General features: G+C 33.2%; 1 protein-coding gene across 1 annotated transcript in view; it reads left to right on the top strand.

Annotated features, from left to right (window-relative positions):
- The first annotated feature begins 1,171 nt into the window (after positions 1–1,171).
- LOC134851200 (uncharacterized) overlaps positions 1,172–25,527 on the top strand; it is a 48,618-nt gene continuing 24,262 nt past the window's right edge. Inside the window, exons 1-2 of the mRNA XM_063867177.1 lie at positions 1,172–1,381; positions 22,665–22,856. The gene's annotated coding sequence lies outside the window, so the exon portion shown is untranslated. The remainder of the gene's footprint in view (positions 1,382–22,664; positions 22,857–25,527) is intronic.

The following is a 25,527-nucleotide window of genomic DNA, read 5'->3' on the forward strand; positions in this document are numbered from 1 at the left end:
AAAAACCGCTCCCCTAAATTGCAGTAGCATTTTTTTTTGAAATTTTGAAAAAAAACTGGAAAATAATTATTCTGTCTCATAATAAAAGTCTTAGAAGTCATAATAAAATTATTTACAGAAACGCTTCCAGTAAAAGTAGAAGTTTGTCAAAAATGGAAGTCAAGAACCATATTTTGCTTTGAATACATGCATCACAGCTTTGAATGAATTGCCATTATCTACAGAAGGTTGAAATTCCCTTAGCGAAATTGATCGTAGATAACAGTGATGTTTTGTGAATTTTACACCTTCATGCAATGAAATTTTTCATAAAACTTTTTGTAAATTTTGACAGCAGTTTTTTGAACTTTCAGAAAGAAAGTATCTGTGGACTGGTTACGCATCACCAACATGATATAAATCCAAATATGAAAAAAGGAAAAATAATTTATATTAAATATAAGTTAGCAGAGGATTAAGTTTTTTAGGGGAGAAGTTTTTTTAGCAGACCAATATTCAACAAACTCAGTACAATGAAGCTGTCAGAATGCTAATTTCAAGAGCGACCTTGGCAAAAGAGACCGCCTGCTGCGCTGCGCTTACATTTGGCAGGATAATCATTGTACGGGTAAGTCTGTGTTTGCCGCTAATCTAGCTTGTTTTTATCAGAGTTTTGGTGACAAACCGTGAGATGATTTCAATTTTTGAAAAAAACCGGTCCCCTAAACTAACCTTTAATTTGTTACGGGATCCGATCGTTTAGCAGGCCAATCTTTCAGCATAAAAAGTGATTTATAAGTCTTTTAGCAGAGCAACGGAATAAAGTGATTCATGATTGATTGACAGGCTCAAAAAGATGCTCAGCTTGGGGTCAAGCTTCCCCAATTGAGACAATTATCACGCGATTTGTCAACAAAACTATCAACTTCAACTGTCTAAATTAGCGGCATAACAGAGATTTACACACCGAATAACAATTGCCAAATGAAAGCACAGCGGAGTAGCTGTCGCTAATTACCATGCCCGGTTTGATGATTTTTATTTGCTATTTGTTCTGAGTCTGCTAAAAGATTGGTCTGCTAAAAACTCGGTCTGCTAAAATCTCTAGCACCATCTGTGAGTGTTTTCTTTTATGGTACTTTTTGGTTGTTTTTTATTGTCTTTTGATTGGCTTCCAAAGAGGTGTCAAGTATCATCCGTGATCGCACCAAAATCAGCCGAAAGAATTAAAAACAACTTGAGAGTCATCAATTTGAACATAAATCACAAATTGCTGTGAGGGAGATTCATCATTTTTTGTGCTCATTAATAAAGTGATGAGTTATAACATTAAAACAGTTCGTTTTAACAGAGCTGACTCCCGGGAAGAATTATTGGACGAGCTTCACAATCTTCTGCGCAGGTAAAAATTGGCTTTTTGAAAAAAATTTTAAAATTGTTTTTTGACATTATTACTAAAAGTGTTGTCCGAAACTGTTTGATTTAATTGGTGACTGAAATTCCTTCTAATCCCGCGCCCCAGGAATGGGAAGGACCTATGGCCTACGTTGTATTTTTTTCATGCGCAATCAGGTCATTGATATTCTTGGACGGAAGTCGAGCCACCGATTTCTTTGTTCCAGTCATGTTCTTAAAAATTTCAGATTAGAAAAACATCGTTTTTGTCGCAGAAATAAAAACAAATCATTAGATAAGAAATTTCAGCCACCTAAATTTTTTGGATTATAGTTAAATTTTTTTATTATTATGATAATTCATTTTGTATCAGCATCTATGTTTAACCAAGTGGTTATTTTGAATTTCCTTTTTTTTGTGAAAAAAAATGTATAACGGTAACACATCTGAATCCTCTGTTTCACATTCTTTTCTTTATTGTTCTTTAAAAAAATTTTTGGATAATAATTTTGATATAAAAAAGATCATATTAACAATAAATATATATTAACAATTTATGATCATGTCAACTAATTTTTATTTTTTATTTTTAATAAATATAATTTTCAGGTACCTTTTTCAATTTTGTTGCAGATTTAGAGGGAACGATTTGAGATGTTTTTATAAATCGTTATTGTACAATAGTAAATAGGATTTAGCGCCTGTAATATTCATTGAAGATTTTTCTTCAAGGTTTCTATGTTTGCAAATGAAAATCTAAATTCTCTGCTATTAAAATCCTGAATAAAAAAGATTGGTCTGGATTTCGCTGTACGACCATGAAAATTAATGATAAGTTTCTTCGTAGTCGTAGATTGTCTCTTGTTCGAGATCTTCTTCCAATGCCTGGTAGTTCTATTATTGTGCGGAATAGCGGTTCTGATCTATTGAGTCGTAGAGACATTTCAATTAGATTATTATCGTTTAACATTTTTGAAAATGTTTTTGTCTAATTCTAATCTATCTGTTAGTTCTAAGCTAATTTTTTTAAAGGTCTTGATCGAGACTTATGGTCGCACCAGATGAGTTAAGTTCTATGTGTAACTCATAGAGTAATTTCGGATAGGGTACACCGTCTGCTCGTCACGCTATCTTACTTTCGGCCGGATAGATTCGTGCAACTTCTTAGTCTAATACCGATCCTAATCTTACTCTTATATCTACTAGTCTCAGGGTGTTTAACAAGTCTCTGCTAAGCTCAATAGATCTAGAGTATACTGGCTTATTGCGATTGCTAAAGTTCTCTGGGAGAGGTAACTAATTTCTAAGTTAACTTCAAATCTCTCTGGTGCTGAAATTACAAGTATTTTCAGCACTTACAATTAAGTGGATTGTTAATTAGATGGATCGTGATTGGTTAATTTTAAATATTTTATAGAGATAAAATATCCAATGTATAACCAAAGAATAAATATAGTTTATATCTGGTTCCACCCATCCGGGGTTTACAGAGTTTTGAATCTTAGATCTTCTATCTGTAATGAAGGATGGATGTTGGTCGTTGTTGTTTGACGAGCATCATTTCTTGTTTTGCTCTTGGAGGAGAAAGCTCCAGGAAGCTGGAGTCATCGATAGGATGTTATTAGTTATCGTTTGACAAAGACTTTGACTGTCAAAGAAGTCAATCTGATTTCAAGATGGTTTGTTATGATCGTCTGTTCTTGATTGGTTGTGGAGAACTGTGTTTTGATCTGGTTTGGGAATGGCGTGAAGATCGTGTTTGGAGGGGATGCCTTGTAACTCGGATCTGTGCGTATACTTGAACATCGAGGTGGTCATTGGTCTGATTCAATGAAGTCCTTTTCTGCGAAGTCAAGTCGTACTCTAAACCCTTTATGTTTCGTGATTGTGAGCGGCATGTCAGTTGTATTTAGCCATTCTGTAGGTTGAGTGTGATGGGGTTGTCTAGCCTTCTTGTGCTCGTTCTTGTGGTTGTTTGTGATCTATGTACTGCATATTATAATTTACATTTTATAAAATTTTGTTAGTTCTATTTTTTAGTAATGATTTTGATTACTTGTTTTCGCAAAAGCGTTTTAGTTTTAGTTCAGTTATTTTTAAGAGTTACTCACACTTGAGTAGCTCTTGGCAAAAATAGTGATGTGGTCACAAAGCGTGGATGTAGCACGGTGGGTTAGGCCGGCTATAGAGCATGCTCAGGACGTCCTCTCTGGTGGGTTAGGCCAGGAAGGGGAGTCTGATTTTGTGCTGGTTTTATAAGGGGTCCTATCTTGTGTTTACTTTTGTGTTTTATTATTTTTTGTTTTCGTTTTGTTTCGTTGGTTGTGTACTTTTCTCAAAAATCAAATTGTTTGTGGTTTGGGTTTGTCTTGCGACTTTTTTGTGTTTTATTGTTTCTTTTTTAGACTTGGAAATAGTCTTCAAAAGAATAAATTATCCAGTTTTAAGCTGGCTTAATGCGGTTTGGGTACCGTGGGTTTTCTTTTCTTAGTCATGCTGTTAGTTTATGGTTTATGGTGTTTAGTAAGCTGCGTTGGTTAGTTTGGTTATTATATATTTCCATTCCAACCGGGTTAAAAGAAAACTGGAAACTTGTTATTGCTTGTTTGAGTTGTTGTTAGTGCAAACTTAAAACTTGAATTCATTATTTTAAACAATTCTTCGTGGGCGAGCTGTGCGATTGTGGATAGAATTTCTGTGCGTTTGAACAGAAGTTATAGAAAAAGTTAGTACTGCATTTCATTTGTATGAATTTACTGCTTTAGCACTAATTTTTACTGCTTTTGGGGTTGAAAAGTATAAATTGATTTTCATCGTATTTAATTTTACTACATTTGGGGAAAGAATTTAGAAATGAATTTACTACTTTGAATTGACTTTTACTGCATCATTTAGTGCTGTTGGTTTAAAAGAGTTTAAAACGGAAAACAGAGTTTATATTTTTATTTGTCTTTTCTTGTTTTGGAATTGATCGTGGTGTGAAGACTAAAAAAATGCAAATTACTGAGTAAAATGGTTAGTTTTATTTTGAATTAGTTAGTTTGAAAATTATTAAATTCATAGTTACCTTTAGCCGTCGGGGAAAAAGCCGCGTGGAAAAACGTCGTGAGTGGCGTTTGAGGTAGTTAGTAGTTTTGCTAGTATGCGTATTATGTTTTTAGTTTGCAACAGTGGCCAAAGCATTTGCAGTGCTTTGATGGGTTTTAGTTCTTCGGTGCCTACTGCAAATTCATGAGGTGTGTTCTGGGTTAGATTATAAACTTTCTGATTATATTTAGTTTTGTGGATGAATTCTAAAATGGGTACTTCTATAGGTTGAATATATTCATTTGGAATGATCAGGGGTCGGTATTCTTCGTCGTTGAAGGTCTTAGTGAGGGGATAAAGTATAAACATTTGAGTGACGGGATCAAAATTTTGGAGGATGCCTTGAAATTTAGTAATTTTAATGCAATACGTGAAGTTTAGGAAAAACGGTGAGCTGTATTTGAAATTAATGAATTGAAATCTGTGGCGAGGTTGTCGTGATGGTGTGTGTGAATGAAAATGATTTTGGATAAAGCGATAGTAAGTATAAGTATGTGTTTGCTTAGTTCTCAACATGATGTCGTCTGAGCAGTTCAAATCGCGTTGTTTTGGTGCCAGGAAATGAAAGGTTAGTGAAAATGTTTGAAATTTTTCATGAAATGATTCATATGCTTGGATGTCTGATAGTGCTTCTGAAATAATGTGATCATGCTTTTTATCAAGTATGTTAAGTGTGAATATGTATGATGATTTAATAAAAAAACTTTTCTGTGATTTGTGGATTAGCGAATTTATCGTTGTCAAGAAATTGGTCTTGATTAGATCTAATGATGTTATGATCGTAATATTCAATTGAGTAGTCATTAGCGCGGGGTGCAGTGAAAGTTTTTAGTAATTTTTTATATCCTTCGTATGTAAATTGTCGGGGAGTGAGTGCTGTGGTTAATCTGAATAATTCGTACTTATTTCTTTCAATATCGATAGTGGTGTTATAGAGTGGTAGCGTAAGGGGGTTTGTGAAATTATAATAAGCTGTCCAATGAAGTGTGGATATTAATACATGTTCATCTACAAAGTGACGTGGTTCAGGGCTAGGGTCGGATTGATTTAGTGTATATTGGGGAAATAAAGATAGGGTTATTTGAAGAAAATTCGTAGTATTGGTGTGGTCTGGTTGGTTGATATATTCTCGGGCGGTTCCGGGTTTGGATGGGAATGGGTGATTTGGGAATTTACGTTTAAAAGTTTTATTAGCACGGTTAGTACTATTGGATGATTCTGTTGAAGTGGATGAATGAGCTAATGATGGAGTATAATCTGAAATTGATGTAGGTGTTGGTGGATTTGATGATGTTAATGTTGATGATAATTGGTGAATAGTTAGGGTGTGGGGAGATAGCAATTGTTGTTGGAGTGTTATAAAATTATCTAGTTCTTCGGAAATTTGGATACTATCTGGGGAGTTGTTGGTGGATAGGTCTTTATTAAACGGGGAGTAGGTTGGGGTTACTTGAGAAGGAGTGTAGGGAGATGTATGTTGGCTATGGGATTGTATAGGTTGGAAAGGGGGTTTTGAGAAGGTTGTTGAGCTGGCCGGGGTATGTGTAGAAGGGGATGGTTCTGAATCGGCAAATTCGTCGGGGGTTTCAATATCAGAATTATTGAATTGTGAAATTGTTGTATAAACTGTGATATCTGAGTTAGTGTCAGAATTCATGCCTGATGATGTGTTAGCTTGTGGTGAATCAGGTGGCGAAAAAGCAAAAAGTGGGATAATAGGGAGTGGATTTTGGAGGTTGGCAGGGTGGGAGTTTGATCGGTGGAGTGATCCAATTTGTCTGCTTATCGTTGGCTAAAAAATGATAATTTTGAGACTGAAAAGTGGTGGTATGGGGCTGTTCAATGATTTGTTCGTATGTGTCGTCATTTGGCGGGTGTTGTGTCACTAAATGTTGGATGCGGCTTTGTATGTGGCTGGGTCCTAAATTTGGTGGGTTTGTGATTGCTAAGTTTCGAAAATTTCGTAAGACTAAAGAAAATGGATGATTATTTGGCGAATGGGGTGCCATAGGTAATGCGTTTGTATTATTTTTTGAGTCATCGTATGTGTTGGGGTTTGTTGATAGTTTTGTTTTGAATTCTTTATTTTGTGCATCTAGGAGGATTTTATTTATTGATGATGAAAAATATTCCAAAAAATCCTGCAAATAATATGTGTACTACGCTGGATTGTCGGTTTACTTGTGTATGTATTGCGCATGTGTTATAGATTCCTTTTAATAATGAGAAAAGAAATCCAATAAAATTAAACATTGCGTATAAGATAGTCAATCTTTCTAAGATGTAATATGGCCATCCTAGAAAGGCTAAAACTTCGTTTTTGAGATTTACAAAGCTAAAGATATTGATTGGTGTGTATCTTGTGGTCGATTTTTTTCACCGTTTAAAAATATGTAATCTTTGATGTCTTTAAAATATCCGCTGTAATCTTGTGCATAAATATCTGAAAATCCTGCTGTTTCTGCAAGTTTTCGTAAATTTTGGTCTATTGATTGTCGTTGTATAGTGTCCATTTGTGTTAGTAGCTCTTGAAAATGTTGTGTTCTAATGTGATGTTGTATATCGGATTTAGAATATATACCTGTCGATTGTAAATCGATATTTGGATTGCGGGCTATAGCTCGAATGCTTTCAGGTGAAAACTTTTTTAATGGTGGCATAAATGTCGGGTATGGTGTTAGTAGATAGTATTTATCTTCGTCGGGATTTAATTGTACAACTTTGTGGCTATTTTCTGATCGACATGGTACTGCTGTGTCCCAAAAACTTGTTCATCTTGAGAGTGTACCAACAAAATATACTTTATTTTTGTAGAATATGGGGATTCTTTTGTAACATCTTTTATCTTCAAAAACGTATAAAGGTGATACTTTTTTGGTACAAGTGTAATACCATTAAATATTTCCTTCATAATCGATACAATTTGATCTATTTCCGGATAAAAAATATCCTGCATATGGCATTTTGAGAACTGCTAGTGCTAGTGACTGTAGAATTGGTGTTCTTTCAAGTTCACATAATTGGTGTAGTGTTTCTAATTCTGTTAGTGACATTTCTTGAAAAATTCTGCTTATTGTTTAATCTAGTTTCATGTTTAAATGTATATCATAGTGAATTGCGCCAAAATATGTGCGGTTCATGAGTGATAGTTCTTGTAACCGTGTACTATCGACGTCTTGTGGTTTTAATTTTCCACCTATTCTTCCTATGTTTTTCTGAAATTTTACTGAGACATAAGGGTTTCCGTCGGTAAGTGAACGAGATGTGGCCATATGGTCTACAATAAGATGTCCTGTTTTCATGTCGAAACCATGTTCGTATTCAACAAGGATTTCTGAGTACTGTGTTTTGTAAATCGGTTTTTTATATTTACATGCTAGTTCTGTTTCCGGGTATATTTGACATCGTGTTAGTTTATTCTCTATATTGTGGAGGTTTCTAAATTTGGTGTTATCGCTTCTGATTTGATCAGGATTGACTTCTTCAAATGGGATTGATTCAATAAAAAATTTTTGGTGAAATTTAATCATTCTAGCGTGTCTTTTTGCAACTTGAAAAACTGTGCATGTTTCTTCAGGAAACTATACAATGGTTGCTTGTGTGCGTGTTGTAGAATCGCAATACCCTTGGTCATTTTTGCAAGGAAGTCGAATGCCTTGGTAAATAATTGTGTCGTGTTTTAAATCTCGTGTTAGTTGTTCTTTTTCAAGTTGTATTTTCCAGTCAAAAAACATTATTTCTTGGTATCCTTTATTTTTAGTATCTGCTTTGCAATTTGAGGCGTCATTGATACCTATAGGTAATATCCAGTGTTTATCATGTAGATCGTATGTCAATCTTCCGTGTGTTCCATGAAACTGGAAATTTCTGTCTAGTCTAATGTGACCTTGGTGTTTTTCAAGTTCTGCTTGGTGTGCTAAGTCTGGGAAAACTTGAAAAATTTACAAGTTTTCTATTCATTCCGTCGTTTTGTGATAAGTTTAGTCGTCTAAGTTCATTCTTACAGTCTTGAGGGCTAAGATGTAGTAATTTTTCTATATTACTTTGAAAGAAAAGATTCGTGATCTAGTCGGTTTTTATTACCGTTTGAGACTTGCGAGCAATGTACTTTCTTTTCGGAAAATGTTGCTGTAAACTTGTATCCTGTTAATGTTGTTGATCGGGCATTTGAGTATAGTGTGGCTACTATATTTGTTGTTTCTATGGCTTGTGGTTCGGATTCGCATTGTGTGACTTGATTTATAGCGTATTTGTGTAGTGTTTTTTGTTCGTTTTCTTCATAATCATAGTGTGTTACTATCAAATCCCGAGGTCCTGTACGAGGGGATGGATTTGTATGTTGATCAGAAAAAATTAGAAAAAGAATGTGTTGAAACGTGAATATCTTCAAAATATACATGTGTATGATAATCCGGAGCATGGGTTATAAAATGTGATATATCCAATTGTGTTTTTGGTATATCTATCGTATTTATATATTAATTCAGTTGTTATAAATAGAGGAGGTAGTGATTGAGCTGTTATGTTTGGCGGACTTAGGAGAAAAGGGTGTTGAACAATATTATTAAGTTTGACTGTGATTTCAAATTTTCATTGGAGACTGTTTTGTTGAAGTATTTTTATGTTATGTTCTCGGATATCGTCATGGATATCTTGTCTATATTGTAGTCTATTAAGTGCCCAACTATGGAGTCGGTTACTTTCTTGATGTTGTCCAAATAGTGGGGGAGGTGCTACGAAGGTATTCCAATCTAATCGTAAAGGGATATTTGACGATGATTGTTCTCGGTATCTAGCGTCGAGGTTGTTTGGAAAATTTAAAGGAAAAAGTGTTGTTGAGACTTGACTTATTGATGGTGTTGATGGAAGTGAGTGTGTTTCTGGTAATGATGATAGCGTTGTATCAGAAGAAATATCTATTGGTTCATTTACTATATTCGGTTCACCTTGAGTATATGAATGTGATGTCCAATATGGTGGTCTTTCTGTGGTGTCTGGGGGATTAAAAGGGTTTTCTCGAATTTGTTGTGATGTTGGGGTTGAACCTAGGTAGTCTGAGGGTATATTGGAGGTGCTATGTTGTGAAAGAAGTGTGGGAGTTTCTGGTAGTGTATTGCTTGAAAGTTCTGAGGTAGTTGGTGTTGGTGATTGGGGTATATCAAAATGAACTCTGGGGGTTTGAAAATTTCTATTTTTTCGCGGGTGTGTAAACTGTCTATGTATCTCAAATGTATTTTGATTTTTGCTATTGTGTCTGATTGATTGAGGTCTTGTTGCAAGGTGGGATAAAAGTTATATGTTGGTTCACTTAAAGATGCTTGTCGATGAACTGGTTCTAGTGGTTCTGATAAGCGTGCGTGTCGTTCTTCAAAAGTGTATGGGTTGTCTTGAAAAGAAATGCGTGTTGATGGTTGGGATTGTTTGTAGTTGTAGGTGTTATTTGACTTTCTTGGGATGTGGTTGGTGGGGGCTGGTTTGGTGTTGGTGGATTAGCAATTTTGGAAAGTTATATGAATTTTAATTTTACTGGAAAATTTGTGTTTATTATAATATTCCGCAATAAAAAGTATCAAGAGAATTGTTGCTAGGGCAAAGATGACTATTGCCTTTTTTATACATTTGCACATCATCATGATGAGGGAGATTAAAATTATGAGGAAAATTATGAATAAAAGAAAATTATCTGTTCGACTGAAAATAGTTCGTATCATTTAGATAGATTATACGTATTCGTACCTGTAGATGTGGTCAAGGATTTGGGAGAGTTGGAGATATATTTCACATAGGGAAAAGAAAATTTAAAAAAAACTGCAAAAAATTATAGAAATTTTTTTTAGAAGTTCAAAAGTTTCAATGAAAAACTATATCAAAAAATTAAATAGATTGAAAAATTTTGTGAAGAAGTTAAGAAGTTTTTGTTTAATGTGATCAACTGTTATGGAATGAAGCATTTAAGAAATGATTTGTTCATCGAATGTTTTTTAAAGTTTTGAGGCGAAATTTAAGTGTGGTCGGATTATTTATTGATTTTTTGACAAGTGGGTTTAGTTTTGTCAAAAATTGTTGAGGGCTATTTTTTCGGTGTTCGGTTGGTCTTCATAGTATTGTTTTCATTTGTTGAACAAATGGGGGTATCTTTGAATTATTTGTACTTTAGGCCAAATGATCATGGGTCTTTTTTACTTTAGGCTAATTTTTACTCTAGGCTACTTTAGGCTAATAACTGATTAAAAAGATTGATTGCGGTAATCTAAATTAAAGTTGTTTCTGAAATTCAACTTTCTTTAATATTTTAGACTGTGGGATGAATGTTTTATAATTTTTCGGTGGTTGGCTTCTAAGACGTGATAATTTTCTATGTTGGGATTTATGTTGTTGATCCTGTGATAAAAAAATTTTCTGATAATTTTTCATTTTTTCTTTCTTTTTGGGGTATTTTTGGTTCTGGTGTGTTTGATCTTTGAGGTTCTACATTTTGCTGTTGAATTGTTTTTGTATTTTTTGTGGTATCAACCTTTTGATTTTGTTCTATTTGTGGGTTATTTTGAACGATGTGTAAACCTGTGAAAAAATATAATTGAGTTAATTGGCGGAGTGCGTATTCTTTTGGGTAACAAGGTAATAGGTTGTTACGGCGTTGAACGATTTCTTTTTTATTTAAATCAGTAAGTTTGTATGTTACTACAGTTGGTTTATGTTACTACAGTTTGTATGTTACTTCAGTTGGTTTATCAATTATCTGGTAGGGTCCTATTCGAAGTGGTTGTAATTTTCGGAGATTTCGTTTTGTGTATTAAAATTAGGTATTAAAACAAATGTTCCAATTTTCAAGTCTGTGGTTGGCATGAAGCTTGAATTAATTCTGTTATTTATATTTTGCCTTTATAACAATTTTTTTGTTACTTTTTGGTAGATTTCATTGTTGTTTTTATCTCTTTGTTAAATCCATTCGGTATGTGTACCGGAAGCTAGTTTTATTAAATTGTGGATGATGAAAGTGGTCTTCATCATGTGTGTGTAACGGTAGGTTATAACAAATTGAATCTTTGTTTGGTTGACAATAACCTCGTGCATTTTTTGAGCGTTTGCTGTAAACATAATTGGTTTTCGTGGCTTTTGATTAAAAACCATTTCGTATAGTGACATTCCTAAAGTTGTTGAGATTTGTGAATTACAGGTTAATGGGAATAATTTTACATCTGTTGACCATTCAGTGTATCGTGTATCATTTCCATTAATGATACATCTGAGATATTCTTGTAGTGAACGGTTCATACCTTCGACTAATCCATTTGTCAAAGGTGCATGAGATGTACGTGGTTTATGCTTGATATTATATAAGTGGCATAATGTGATGATTTCGTTGTTAATGAATTCTGTGCCGTTATCTGTGACTAGTTTTTCTTGTAGTCCGAATTTAGCTATCCAATGTTCGTAAAGTGTTGTGTATGCGTAGTAAGCAATACAATGTGGTACTGGGTTGAGTGCTACGTAGTGTGTTAATGCATCAACATTTACCATAATATAAGAACTTACTTCGGAGGATGGTGAAATTGGTCCTTTTGTGTCGAATGAAATTCTATGGTTGAAATATAGACTTTGTCCTTTGAAATCTTGATTTGTTGCTATTTGTTTTTGGGTAAGGTTTATTTAATTGACATAATATGCAATCGTTGCATAATACTTTAATCCAAATTGGTGCGTTTGGGAAGTAAAAATTTTGTGTAAAATTTGAATATGTCTTTTCTGATCCTGAGTGTTCTTTTGTATGTTGTGTATGAGATATGTCAAATGCTATTAGCATCATGCTGAGGGGGAGACAGGGTACTTTAAAACTGGGTGTCTGATATTCTAAAAGGTCTGTGGTTTCATTAATAGTTGTATTATTGTATTTTCTAAAGTATCGGAGGAGTGTTTTATCTCCTAATATTGTTGTATCAGCTTTTGTTGGTTTTGTTTTATACTTGTGCCATGATTTGAGTTGGTGAATTATGGGATCAAAGTTTTGATATTTCTGTAATAACTGTAGTGTAATTTTTTCTGTTGGTGGTAGAAAAATAATTTCAACTTCTATTTTTGATAATGGAATTGTGTCGAGTGGAACTTGATTTATTGTGTATTTTGAATAATTTATTGGTGGTCCCGATAAATTCATTTTGTCAGTTAAATTTTCTGTTTCTATCAATGGAAAGGTGTTTTTTTTGTGTGGTTGTTGTTTGATTGTTTTTTGTTGAGTGTTATTCTTTATCCAATGTGAATAGGGAATTGGTTTGAATGTGGATGTTCCCAATAGATCTACTTCATAGTGGTTATTTTGACAATCTAAATAGATTGGGAAATGTTGTAAGTTATTTATTTGTGACTAATCTATATCAGTTTTTACTGCATATTTGCATTCCAATTTGGGTGATGTTTCATTTTTTGCAAGATAGAAATTAATATTTTGTGGTATTTCAACTGTAGTTTTTCGTGTAAGTAGTTCAGGTGGTGTATTTCTACTTAATGTATCTGGTAGTGCAAGGTTTTTTCCTGCTGTATGTAAGTTTGGCAGTTTTAATAAAAATAATTGAAATATATAAACTCTATGGTTTGTGTTTGATTTTTGTGTAAAGAGAAATTTTATAGGTTTATGATCTGTAAATAGAACTGTTGGATGTTTTGATCCAAGTATTAGAAATTCATATTCGGTAAGTGTGTATATTATAGCTGTGAATTCTCTCATGAGAGTAGAGAGTCGTAGTTCAACTTGTGTAAATAAGCGAAAGTTTGCTGATATAAGATTCATTTTATTTGTTCCACTGTGTGATTGTAACAATGCTACGCCGATGCCAAAATTTGAAGCATCGCACATTGCGTAAAATTGTTAATTTGGATCTGGGATTGTATTTGATATTTGTTCTGTTAACTATTTTTTAATTTCTTCGAATCTTGTTTGATGTTCGGTAGTCCATTCGAAGTTATTTTTCTGTCTAAGGATGTTATAGAAAGGTCTTAAGTATAATTGCATTTTGTATACATATTTGCTTAAGAAATTTAACATTTCAAGGAATTCTTGGATTTTCTTTATATTTGTGGGTGGTTGAAGTTTCTGAATTGCGTGTATTTGTTATTTCAATGGAGTTATAGTGTTACTTTCGATAATGTGGCCAAGAAATTTTACGGGTGTTAGGAAAAAATGTGATTTGTCTGGGGCTGCTTTCATGTTTTCATTTTTGAGTATTTGATGATATTGTTCTAAGATTATAAACATTTTGTCTTTCGTTTGTGACTGCTTGAAAACATTATCTAAGTATGTGATTGCATGCTTTTTGATTATAAGTGGTCTAAAAATTTTACTCATAAAAGCTGAAAAAGCTGCTGGTCCTATGGAAATTCCATAGAATAATCTATTGAATTCGTCTTGTTGATTTCCAATAACGAATTGTGTTAATCGTCGTGGCTGTTCATCTAGTGGCATTTGATTGTATGCACTATTCATATCTGCGGTTGTGAAGTATTTACCATTTATTTTGGTTAGAATTACTTGAATAGGTTCAATGGGCCAATTACATTTAGTTTTGTCAACTAGTGAATTGAAGTATCTAGTATCTAGAACTATTTTTAGTGGTTCTCCTTTAGCTAAGATGATAATTGGGTTTATAAAGGTTTTACCTTTTGGTTGTTCTTCTTTGTTTACTGGTGATACAATCTCATATTGTTCTAAAATGTCAAGTAGTCTGTTTACTTTATCTTGTAAATGTATCGGTACTTTACTTGCTCGTTGTTTTTTTGAAAACTGCGTCAGGTTTTTAAAGCTAAATGTAGTGGTGAACTAATTTTTCCAACATCGAATTTGGATGTTGCATAAACTGTTGGAAACTTTAATAACAGTTCGGCTAATTTATCGAATTCTTTTTGTGTTATTTGGGAATGTTCAAAATTAAACATTGTTAGAAACTTTTGTTGTTCTTCTGTATAATGTGATATTTTAAACGTTGGTTTAAAATATGATGTTTTTGTGAATTAATCAGTGTTTTTTTTTGTTGCTTATTAAGTTGTTCATTGATAATTCTTCATCAAGAATTGTGGATTGACATATGTCTAGTAATTGTAATATATTATTGACTCGATATGCTACTTCATTTGTGGGTGAAGTTGTTGCATTTGTTTCACAGTATCCTAAGAGTCCTAAGGGTAGTGTTATCTGGTATGGTGAATTGTTATATACGTGTAATGAAATAATATCTGAGTTTGAATGTTTCATGTATTTGATGGATGAACTTGTGATTCGAAAAAATTTATGGATTGGTTTAAATTCAAGGTCTGATATGAAAAAATGTTGTTTGTTTTGGTTCCTATCGTACTGGTGGACTTGTTTAATTGAAAAATTATATACATTTCCTGATAGTGGTTTCAGGTATTTTTTCGTTCCTGATTATTAATAGGGTAAAACTTGGAGAAAATGGTGGTTGTTTGTTTAATCTTTGAAAGAATGTTAAGGATGTGTTTTTTGTCCTTGTGTATTTATGTTTTATATGGAGTTTGCTATTCAAAATGTTTATTGTGGGAATATACTTAGTTATAAACGGTATGCTAATGATATTGTGTTTTATGTCTGTAATGTGAAATGTTTGTTTAAATGGTTTATTTAGTATTTTATTTTGTTCCATCGTTCTAGTGGGAACAAGGAAAAGTTGGATTTTTCCGTAATTTACTAATGTTGATCCTTGTGCTGTGGCTAATTTACTGGCGGTTTTTATAAGCGTTAGGATTTGGTGTAATGATTTGATTTCATTCCAAGTAGGGATGTTAATAATATTTGATTCTGCTCCTGAATCAATTAGAAAATCTATTTCAAGTTCGGGTGGTTGAAATTCTTTACTTTTTGGATTTTCTAAGAGAAATGGTATTGTCCAAATTTTTCTCTTGGCTGTTCTTTTTGTATATTTTGGTAAATGTGACTTGTACATGATTGTTGCTTTTTGTTATTGACTACTGTATTTATTTCGTTTACATTCTGTTCAATTGATACATCGTTTCTTATGGGTCTAGTATAGTAGTCTTGAAGAAGTTCCGATTGATTTTTGTTAATGTTTGAACTAAAAGGTTGTTCGTACATGATGGGTTCGTAGTCGTTTTCGACTGTGATCATAATAACTGAGATAGTGTTATTTGTGTCACTTTGGTTGTCTGTTGATTCACAATTAGCGTGGTTTAATTGTAGTTTGGTACTTTCTGTGTTGTCAATACCAGGAGGATCTGAAGTTGTTCCTTCGGTTGCTTGTATCTGATTAATTTGTTGCTGATGTTTCGGTGTGTTACTTCTATATTTGTGTTGGGAATCAGGGTAACGATTGTTGTTTCGATAAGGAGATTGAGAATAATTTTTTCGATTGTTATAATTGGGATTCCTATTTTGTGAGTTGTTTCTTGACCTATTATAGTAATTGTTTTTGTTTCCTTGATAATTAGATCTGTTATGGGAGTTGTTTCTTGATCTGTTGTTTTGGTAACGTTGGTATCTGTTATTTGAATAACTTCTATTTCTGTTATTCGAGTAGATTCTATTTCTATTGTATATTGAATTACGTGATCTATCGTTTGAATAGTTTCTATTCCTAGAATTTGAATGGGAATTCGTATCAGAAATTTCTCTTCTGTTTGAATTTGATCGTGAATAGTTGTTTCTATACTGGTTATTTTGGCTATTTGATCGACTATATCTGTTTTGTGAGAAATTTCGTGAAGTTCTTTGTTCTGGTGATCTACCTCTATAATTAGAGTTATAGTGTGATTGGTTTCTTGAGTAATTTGAATTATTTGGGAGTGGTTTACCAGAGCTGTTATTACTATGTATATTTTTGTTTGGTAAATTTTGATCCTTTTTCATGTATTGATAGAATGATTTATTTGGTTCTTTGTACTTTTGCGGTTTATTTTGATTATCCTGTTGTTTTTGTCTACATTCGGCAATGCTGTGTCCGTATCTTCGGCAACATTTACACCGTTTCTTGAAAGATGATTTACTTTTGAAATTGGGATTTTTCTCATATATGTTCAAAATTTCAGTGATTTTTTCAGTTAGGTCTACATCTGAGTCGTTTATGTTGTTTATTTGTGTGGTATTTGTTTCGATTCTATTAACGTATTGAAGTTTAAGATTTTCTGTTTCTTCAAGTTTCATTGTGATTTCTGCTTGTTCTAATTTGTCAACTACTTTTCTGAAATCTAAATCTGGTTCTCGAATTAATGAGGGGTGTGATGCTCTCTTTTTTATAGCTTTTTTTCTTAATTGGGGTGTTAGAGTAATCATTAAAATTCCTGTCATTTTTGTGTTTTTATAGTCATGTGTATTTAATGAATATGCTTTTCGAACTAGTGTTTCGATACGTATTGCTAATTGTTTGATGGTTTCATTTGGTAATCTGCGGATTTCATTACATAAAACTCTTTGATGTTGTTTATTTCTTTCAGAATCAAACATTTTTGAAAATTCTTGTGTAAATCTTTTCCAATCTGTTTTTATCTTTATTGGTAAAACTGAAAACCATTTCTGAGCTGCGCCATCAAATGTTGTTTGGATTAACGCTGTCTGTCTATATATCCAATTTTGATGGAGTGGTATATTAATTGGTTCAGGTCCGATATTTCAAATTAAATTTGCTGTGACTGCGTTTAAATAGTCTACTACAGAATATTCAGGGTCTGTGCTTGTGAATACCAACAGTGGTTTATTTGATGTTATTGATGATCCACCCATGAGGTATGGATTCATAGTCATCTGTAGTGATTTTGCGGCATTTGGCATTTGTGAAAAATTTGTCAGTTGATTTTTTGTTATTTCATGTTGTTGTAAATAATATGGTAGTGGTATTTCGTTTTGCATTTGCGTTGGTTGATAATAATCATTATTTGCTGGATTTTGTGAATAAAAATTATTATATGAGGTTCGTAATTTGGTCTAGGTTGTCGCATATGTTGTTCTCGTGTATTTGGTTCAAAATATCTGGTTGATTTACGTGATAAGACTGGAGTCTTTGGTTTTGAGAATTTTTGTTGATGGTTTTGGTCATGAAAATCGTCATCATCTGAGGAATGATAATTAGGTGTATAGTAGGGTGTTTTTTGTTTATATTGGTATGGTTTTTTATTATTTTTAATTTGTTGAAAAAGTGGATAGTTTTCACTTGGGTCTGTTGGATTTCGTGGGTTATCATTAGAATTGACGAAATTTGATGTTTGTTGTTGGAAATTTTGTCGTTGTGAAAATGAACGATTATGCGGGTTTGTACGAGGAGCTTTAGATGTTTGTGATCTATTTACATAGTTATAATTGTGTTCTGCAAAATTACTTCTGGTGAAAATTCTTTGTTTTTGTGGTGGTTTTGTCATTGATCTAAATGTTTGGTAATCCATATGTGAATATTTTGAAGCAACCGAGGGTTTAACCGTAGACTGCAATGTTACTTGAGGTAATATTGAAGTCTTTGGTTTTGGCTTTGTAAGCTTTGGATGTATTGGTGAAATACTTTGCTGTGTAGTTGTTACAATTGTTTCAACTATTTCTTCATTTATAAAATGTGATGGCGTTTGAATATCTTGTTGTGTAAGATTTCTAGTTCCATTTAAGTTTTCTTGTTGTACAAAAGTTGAATTTAAACTATTATTTTGTCTTCTATCAGGTGAAAATTAATTTTAGTTTAAGGGTGTTGCATCTGTTGTCAGTGGTATTATTTTTTATGTAGTCTTTGTGAGTAGTTATTGTACTGATTGCTTGACTTGAGATGTCTATTGGAATATTCAGAAATAATGTATGAGACCATTCACGGTCCCAAACGTAATCTGATTGTTCGGCAATGACAGTGTCGTCATTTGTACTCTGCGGTCTAAAATTTTTTCTTGCTTGTGCAATTAAATCTATATTGTGGGAAAAATAGTCTATTATAAACCATGCTAAGATTTTTTGTAAATCATGTTTTACATTTAGTGAAGTTTCGTTATTTGAAAAATTTTCACGGATTGTGTTTAAAAATGCTGAGAATGCGGCAATTTTGTTTCTTACCTTTGTGTGTCTTGATGTTTGAACTGGTGATGTGCTTTCGGTTTCTTTCTTTTCTAGCATAGATAAATAATTATATATTATTGTAAAAACATCGTTAGTGAAAATTGAGTTTGCTCTCTGTGAATTTTGATGTTGTATATTTTTGATGTATTCTGTGAATACTTTTGAAAATTCTATATCGACATCATCTGTTTGGATAACATATTTGCTATGAAAGTTTCTTGTTGTACTATGAGTTCTATGGTGTAAATTACATATTGTTGTGTTAAGTTACATATTCTTTTTATGTAATGGTCGACAATTTGTCTTTTGATTTTTATTTCTGGGAATTCTGCTTTACATGGGCTAATTCCTTGTTCAAATATTTTTGCGATTAGGTTATGACAAAATTGTGTTTGTCTTCTGTCGTCAGTAAGTGAAATGATGATGAATGGGAAAACCGAATCTTCGTCTGGACTTTCGTCACTTGGGCTTATACTCATTTTTTCGTTTTATGACTGTCAGTGCGTAATGTTCAATGTGTCTGATTGGTTGGTTCCAACTGTATAAACGTACTGGTTTATTTTTGTATATCTTTTTTATTCTTTTTTTCCCTTGTTTTGATGAATGTGATGTAGCTTCTGAATCGGAAAAAAATAATTGATCATGAACTGGGTAATTTTTATTTACTGTCTCTTTTAGTTTGTAGAGTGCACCTAAATCGCTGACTTCTGATTCGAAGACTGCGTTTCTACGCTTTGAAAATCTTTTTCGTGTAATTTGTCTTTGCTTGCTTAAAATTTTTTTTTATTGTTTGACGTTTTGTGCGAATATATCCGATTGTTTGTTTATGCGGTGTAATTACAAGATCGTATGCTTCATTATTTATTTCACAATTGTGTAGTACGATTGTTTGTTTTTTTCCTAAATTGTTCAGTGACATAAGGTTTAGGATGAGGGTTGCAAGGGTTGTTATTAGTAATTTTAAAATCCTAGACTGTTGGTCCTTACAATTTTTTGGCTAGCCTAACTTGGGGTTTTTATATAGGGTTGGAGAGAAAAGTATATATCGATTCCGAAGAAAGATTTTTACTTCCTCGTGGCTATTATAAGTTAAGGTGTTAACTTACTTAATCTTACTTAGGGGTAGTGATTGTGTTCAAGGGTTGGAGAAAAGTAGATCGATCCACAAGGTTCAGGTTTAATTAGAACACAAGTAGTTCGATAGATACTATTTTAATACTTACTAAGACTTAAGATTTAGCCTGGGTCAGGTAAGAGGGGGGATTAAGTGAAGGATGAAATAACCGAAGTTCTTCACTGTTTAGCTTAATTTGAATGGTTAATGTGATTGAACAATTTCTATTAGTCTTGGGTCTTTGAAAGGGTTGGGTAGTGAATTGACGTTTGAGGTCGTTAGACACTTTTTTTATTGGATGGGGAGAACAAAATTGTTCTATTTGATCCAAGGATAGGCCTTGATGATCAGGTTATAATTTTTGATGGTATAAATTGGATTTAATTTAATTATTTAATGGAGATCCAAGGAAAGCCTTGATGATCTGGTTTAAGATTGAAGAAATTGAGATGAAAGAAGGATAAAAAATTAGATAAAGTTTTAAAGATAACTTAAATTTATTTGATGAAAATTTTAGTGTTTGATGATATTAGAGTTTTAAATGTTTGCTATTATGTTTAGGCGATGAAGCGGGGGATGCCAGGATGATTTATATATATTAACAGTTTATGATCATGTCAACTAATTTTTATTTTTTATTTTTAATAAATATAATTTTCAGATACCTTTTTCAATTTTACTGCAGATTTAGAGGGAACGATTTGAGATGTTTTTATAAATCGTTATTGTACAATAGTAAATAGGATTTAGCGCCTGTAATATTCATGAAGATTTTTCTTCAAGGTTTCGATGTTTGCAAATGAAAATCTAAATTCTCTGCTATTAAAATCCTAAATGTAAAAGATTGGTCTGGATTTCGTTGTACGACCATACTACTTAATGGTAAGTTTCTTCGTAGTCGCAGATCGTCTCTTGTCCGAGATCTTCTTCCAATGCCTGGTAGTTCTATTATTGTGCGGAATAGCGGTTCTGATCTATTGAGTCGTAGAGACACTTCAATTAGATTATTATCGTGTAACATTTTTGAAAATGTATTTGTCTAATTCTTATATATCTGTTAGTTCTAAGCTAATTTGTTTTTTTTAAGGTCTTGATCGAGACTTATGGTCGCACCAGATGAGTTAAGTTCTATGTGTAACTCATAGAGTAATTTCGGATAGGGTACACCGTCTGCTCGTCACGCTATCTTATTTTCGGCCGGATAGATTCGTGCAACGTCTTAGTCCAATACCGATCCTAATCTTACTCTTATATCTACTAGTCTCAGGGTGTTTAACTAGTCTCTGCTAGGCTCAATAGATCTAGAGTATACTGGCTTATTGCGATTGCTAAAGTTCTCTGGGAGAGGTAACTAATTTCTAAGTTAACTTCAAATCTCTCTGGTGCTGAAATTACAAGAAATTTCAGCACTTACAATTAAGTGGATTGTTAGTTAGATGGATCGTGATTGGTTAATATTAAATATTTTATAGAGATCAAATATCCAATGTATAACCAAAGAATAAATATAGTTTATATCTGGTTCCATTAGTGAACGCACGGAAAAGACTAAAAGTTAGCGTAAAGCTTGCTACCCGAGTCGAGATTTTTCACCTAATTTGAAGCAAGATTTGAGCGGTTTGAGCGGTTTTTTTAGACAATTACGCTCAAAATCATGCTTCAAAATGAGCGGTTTGAGCGGTTTTTGAACGGTTTATCTAAAAAAACCGCTCAAAAACCGCGCAAGATTTAATAATAAAAAGCCGACCACAGAGGGATTCGAACCCGCAACCTTCTGATTCGAAGGCAGAGGCCTTATCCGTTAGGCCATGATGCCCTGATATTCAGCTGAGCGAAGCCAATATAAATTACGCACCACAATGAATACTGAATACTCTGCATTCTAATTCGTGCTTTTATAAACTACACTACTATTACTATTCCATCTAAGTTGCGTCTATATCTTCCTGTTTCAATTAATCTCCGGGCTCTTTTTCCTTTCCCCCACCCCCCCCCCCCACCTCACACCAGTTTCGAACCATCTCCGCTTCAACTCCTTCTTCTTCCCACCAAAGGGGAAGCCCCCCCCCCCTAAATCCGCCCCTGCTCTTGCGTATACATTACGTGAATTAAGTAACAGTGACACTATTCGTTATGCAGAGAAGTGAAACGTTGAGTCTGGGACCTCGACCCGGGAAGACCGCTCAAAAACCGCTCAAATCTTGCTTGAAAAACCGTTCAAAAATCACCGCAAGAAATGAGCGGTTTTTGAGCGGTTTTTTAAGCAATATTTGAGCGGTTTGAGCGGTTTTTCCAAAAAAACCGCCCAAACCGCCCAAACCGCTAAAACCGCTCAAATCTTGCTGGAAAACCGCTCAAACCGCTCAAATCTTGAGCGGTTTTTGATCGGGATCTCGACCCGGGTAGTGGTTGTGTTTCTCGCCTGTTATTCTGAAATTGATTTTTTTTCCAACGCAAGTGACGCGAAGCTCCGTTTTGCCTCTGCGTTTGCATTTTCAGTTCCCTCCAGGACATAGTGCAATTAATTTTTTATAGGAATGTCAGAACTTGTAAGAATCAATAGAAAAACTAACAACATGTAAGCAAGAATTAAAATCCTATAAGAAACTTACAAGAATCTCATAAGATTTTGAATTCCGATCTAGAAGATGAAGTCTTTGAAAATCTTTTTAGAAATTTTAACGATTCAAGGCTCTTTAAAAAACAATTTTTTGAATTCTGAGTTCTTACAAAATTCATTACTCAGTCAATATATAACAAACAAATTTCCACTAATATTTAAAAATCTTGGTGGATTGTTTTTGTTTCATTATGGCTGGCTAGTTTTGCATCACCTTCAAGAGACAAGCATGGATCACGCGTTGAAATTTTTAAGCCTTGAAGGGTTGTTCGGAAGCTTCCTTCAACAATAATTTTTAAAATCTGCGCTACAATACATGCTCGTTAAAAGGGGGCGTTGGGTTTTAGATATAGGCATGCTTTTCTAAAAAGTCTAAAAAATATTAATGTAACATTAATCATACAATTGTTTTTTTTTGTGCGCAGAAGAGCATTGATTAAATCAGCCGTGAACAAATACGAATACGCTTTGACCTTGACCGCAGGTCGGAACGAGAAGAAATCCAAGCAGATTCAAGACGTGAAGGAACTGATAAACAACATACACGACAGTCATCGCGAACTGGGCGACAAAGTTGCCAAACTGTCCCATTTGTCGGAACACAACTCACGGCACATGTAATTTCTCTTTTAAAAATTTCAGCCATTCTTATCTCAGAATCATTAAATATTCAAAATGTGAAGAGTGTATGCACCAAACATCTCATTTTGTAAAATTTTGTAGGTATTTTGGCCCAATTATGGCCCAATTATGGCCCAAAAATTTGGTTGGTGAAAACATCAAAGATTGTGGGGGAAAATGAGGGCATTTACATCACCATAACTCCGCCTCTATGCCGCAATGTTTCGAAATAAAGTTATGCACAAACTTATTTGGTTCTATTTTACAACCTACATTTTTGTTTGACCAATCCTAAAACTTTTCTGAGACCGCTTTTTTGGCATCAATGTACACAAAATTTGAGAGGCAGCGAGTTCCGAAACAACCGCAATTGTTCAATCGAAGTCTTCCTTAAAAGGCATCATTTGTGGCGTTTCTTTTTTAACTTCGCCTGAATCGCAAAAAAAAATTTTGGCAAAATGGGGCCTTTAAATAAAATTGAGCCAGTTCCTCCCTAGAAAAATTTGGGGTTGTGCTTTTCATACAATTCCATACAATTCCATATAATTCCATAGAATAATAAACTTCGTATAAAAATCACATGATAAGCGTTTTTTATAACAATTGAAATGTAAGATGTGCATTTTTCCATTGTATGGAATTGTATGACAACCATTTTGTCCTTGTAACTTCTTCGCTTTAAGTTTTTTATTTCGCCCTGAATACAAAAAACCAACCAGCTAAGCGGCCTTGAATCGTAGATATAACTACGTATTGCTAGATGCCAAGTCAAAAAAAAAATTGAACTTCACTCAGAATTATAACTCAGATTTAGGTTATATCTTATCATTTCAAATTGAGAGGTACAAACTCTGCGATCACAGAGAGTTATCAAGGTGACCCTTGATTCTTTTATGAAGAAAGCCCATGTGAAATTTAAAAATTTTAGAAATTTTTGTGTGCAAAAAACTTTTGAATTTTTTTGTTCGTGAAACTGATATAGCGACTAAAATGAAAACTTCAGCAATATTCCCTCAGATTTGAAGTTTTTGTAGAGAAAAAATGCTCAGCGTACAATTTTCATAAATGGAAATTGTATGACGAGCAATTTTTGCATAGAACCCATGCGTGGAGTTGTATAAAAAGCATTTTTTACATGGAATTGTATGATAAGCATTTAAGTTGTATCGGGGTCAACACGTGTTGCAAGATGCATCTTTAAGAACTGTCATTTGTCGAGACTTTTTGAACTGCAACTCAAGTCTGGAAGAAGAATTTTTCATAGCAAAGGTTGCCACAGTAAAAATAATTGTGCTTGCTAGTTCGAATGTGTTTGCTATCAAGATGGAACAAGAAAATAAAAAAACAAATTTTCAAGGAACAAATTTTTAAAATAATTAACCACAAAAAATTGCATTGAAAATAATTTTAAAATTTTTATTAAAAACAAGAAAAATGAAGAAAAAAAACTGAAAATTACCTATTTTAAACTTTTTAATTTTTAGCTGCATTCTAAATGAGCCACAATAAGGTATAAACCAAAAATTTTTGGTTTGATAAATGGAATCAGTAAAGAATAAAAAGAGTTACGGGACATAGAATTTTCAATTTACAGCTTTCAGGCAGTTTTTTTCACTTTTGTGCTGTTTTCTTTACAACTGCTACAAATTCACGGTTGAAACTTTAGAATATCATAAACGAAACTAAATTACAGAGCATGGGGATAGTAAGTCATAATTTTTTTCAAGGCGTCATTCGGCTCATTAATAATAGGTCGTCAGAGAGATGTTCTTTTTGCCGAAAAATCCCCGTAAACAGCAGTTTGAATTGTTGGATTGAACGTATTTGTTAGAAAGCTAATGATCTCAGCTAGACCATCTTGTAGGTTTCTTCTCAGATGGAACAGAAAGAAAATTCAGAAATTTGCTTAGTAAATGGCACAATCTGAGTGAAATTTTATTTGGTAACTGAGTGGTTTTTTTGTAATTCTTTTTGAGTAAAAAAACATACAAGACGGTTTAGCTGAGATTCTTAGCATTCCAACAAATATTTTCAAGTCCAACCTTTCATACTGCTCTGATTAAAGCGCCAAACGTCGTCTTCACAAAAAAACATAATACGGTTTTTATCCGGCAAAAATTTTTACAAGAGTTTCATTCACCATATTTCGAAGTTTCAACCGTGAATTTAGGAGTTGTAGAGAAAACAGCAAAAACGTGAAAAATTTTTCGTTCATTTTTCATAGACTTAAACTAAAATTTGCACCTTCTAAGTCCAGTGACTGTAACATAAGAAAACATTTTTGCTACTTCAATTTTTAATTTTGCTTGAATGAAATTAGAAGTTTTCATTGAATCCACTTTTTCCATTTGTTTGTATTAAAGGTCACAAAAAAATTCAAAAGATTCAAAAAATTACAACTATCAGGCTGAAAAGGACCATAAATAAAAGAACTTTTGTTAGCAAAAATTTTTCCTTAGGAAATTTTGCTCCAATGGAAATTTTATCAGAAATAAATTTTTAAACTTACACCTTTTGACACCCTCCATTCATTCATTTTTTTTACAAAATTTTTTTTTTCGTTTTCTCGAGTAGACTTTTTAACCCCGAAACCTAAAAACCAACATAGAAAAGTTTTACATGTTCATCAAAAAAGATCTTAAAGCATGCCCAAGAAAATCGCATTTC

Source organism: Symsagittifera roscoffensis, chromosome 7 (genome assembly GCF_963678635.1).
Source record: "Symsagittifera roscoffensis chromosome 7, txSymRosc1.1, whole genome shotgun sequence".
Lineage (NCBI taxonomy): Eukaryota > Metazoa > Xenacoelomorpha > Acoela > Convolutidae > Symsagittifera > Symsagittifera roscoffensis.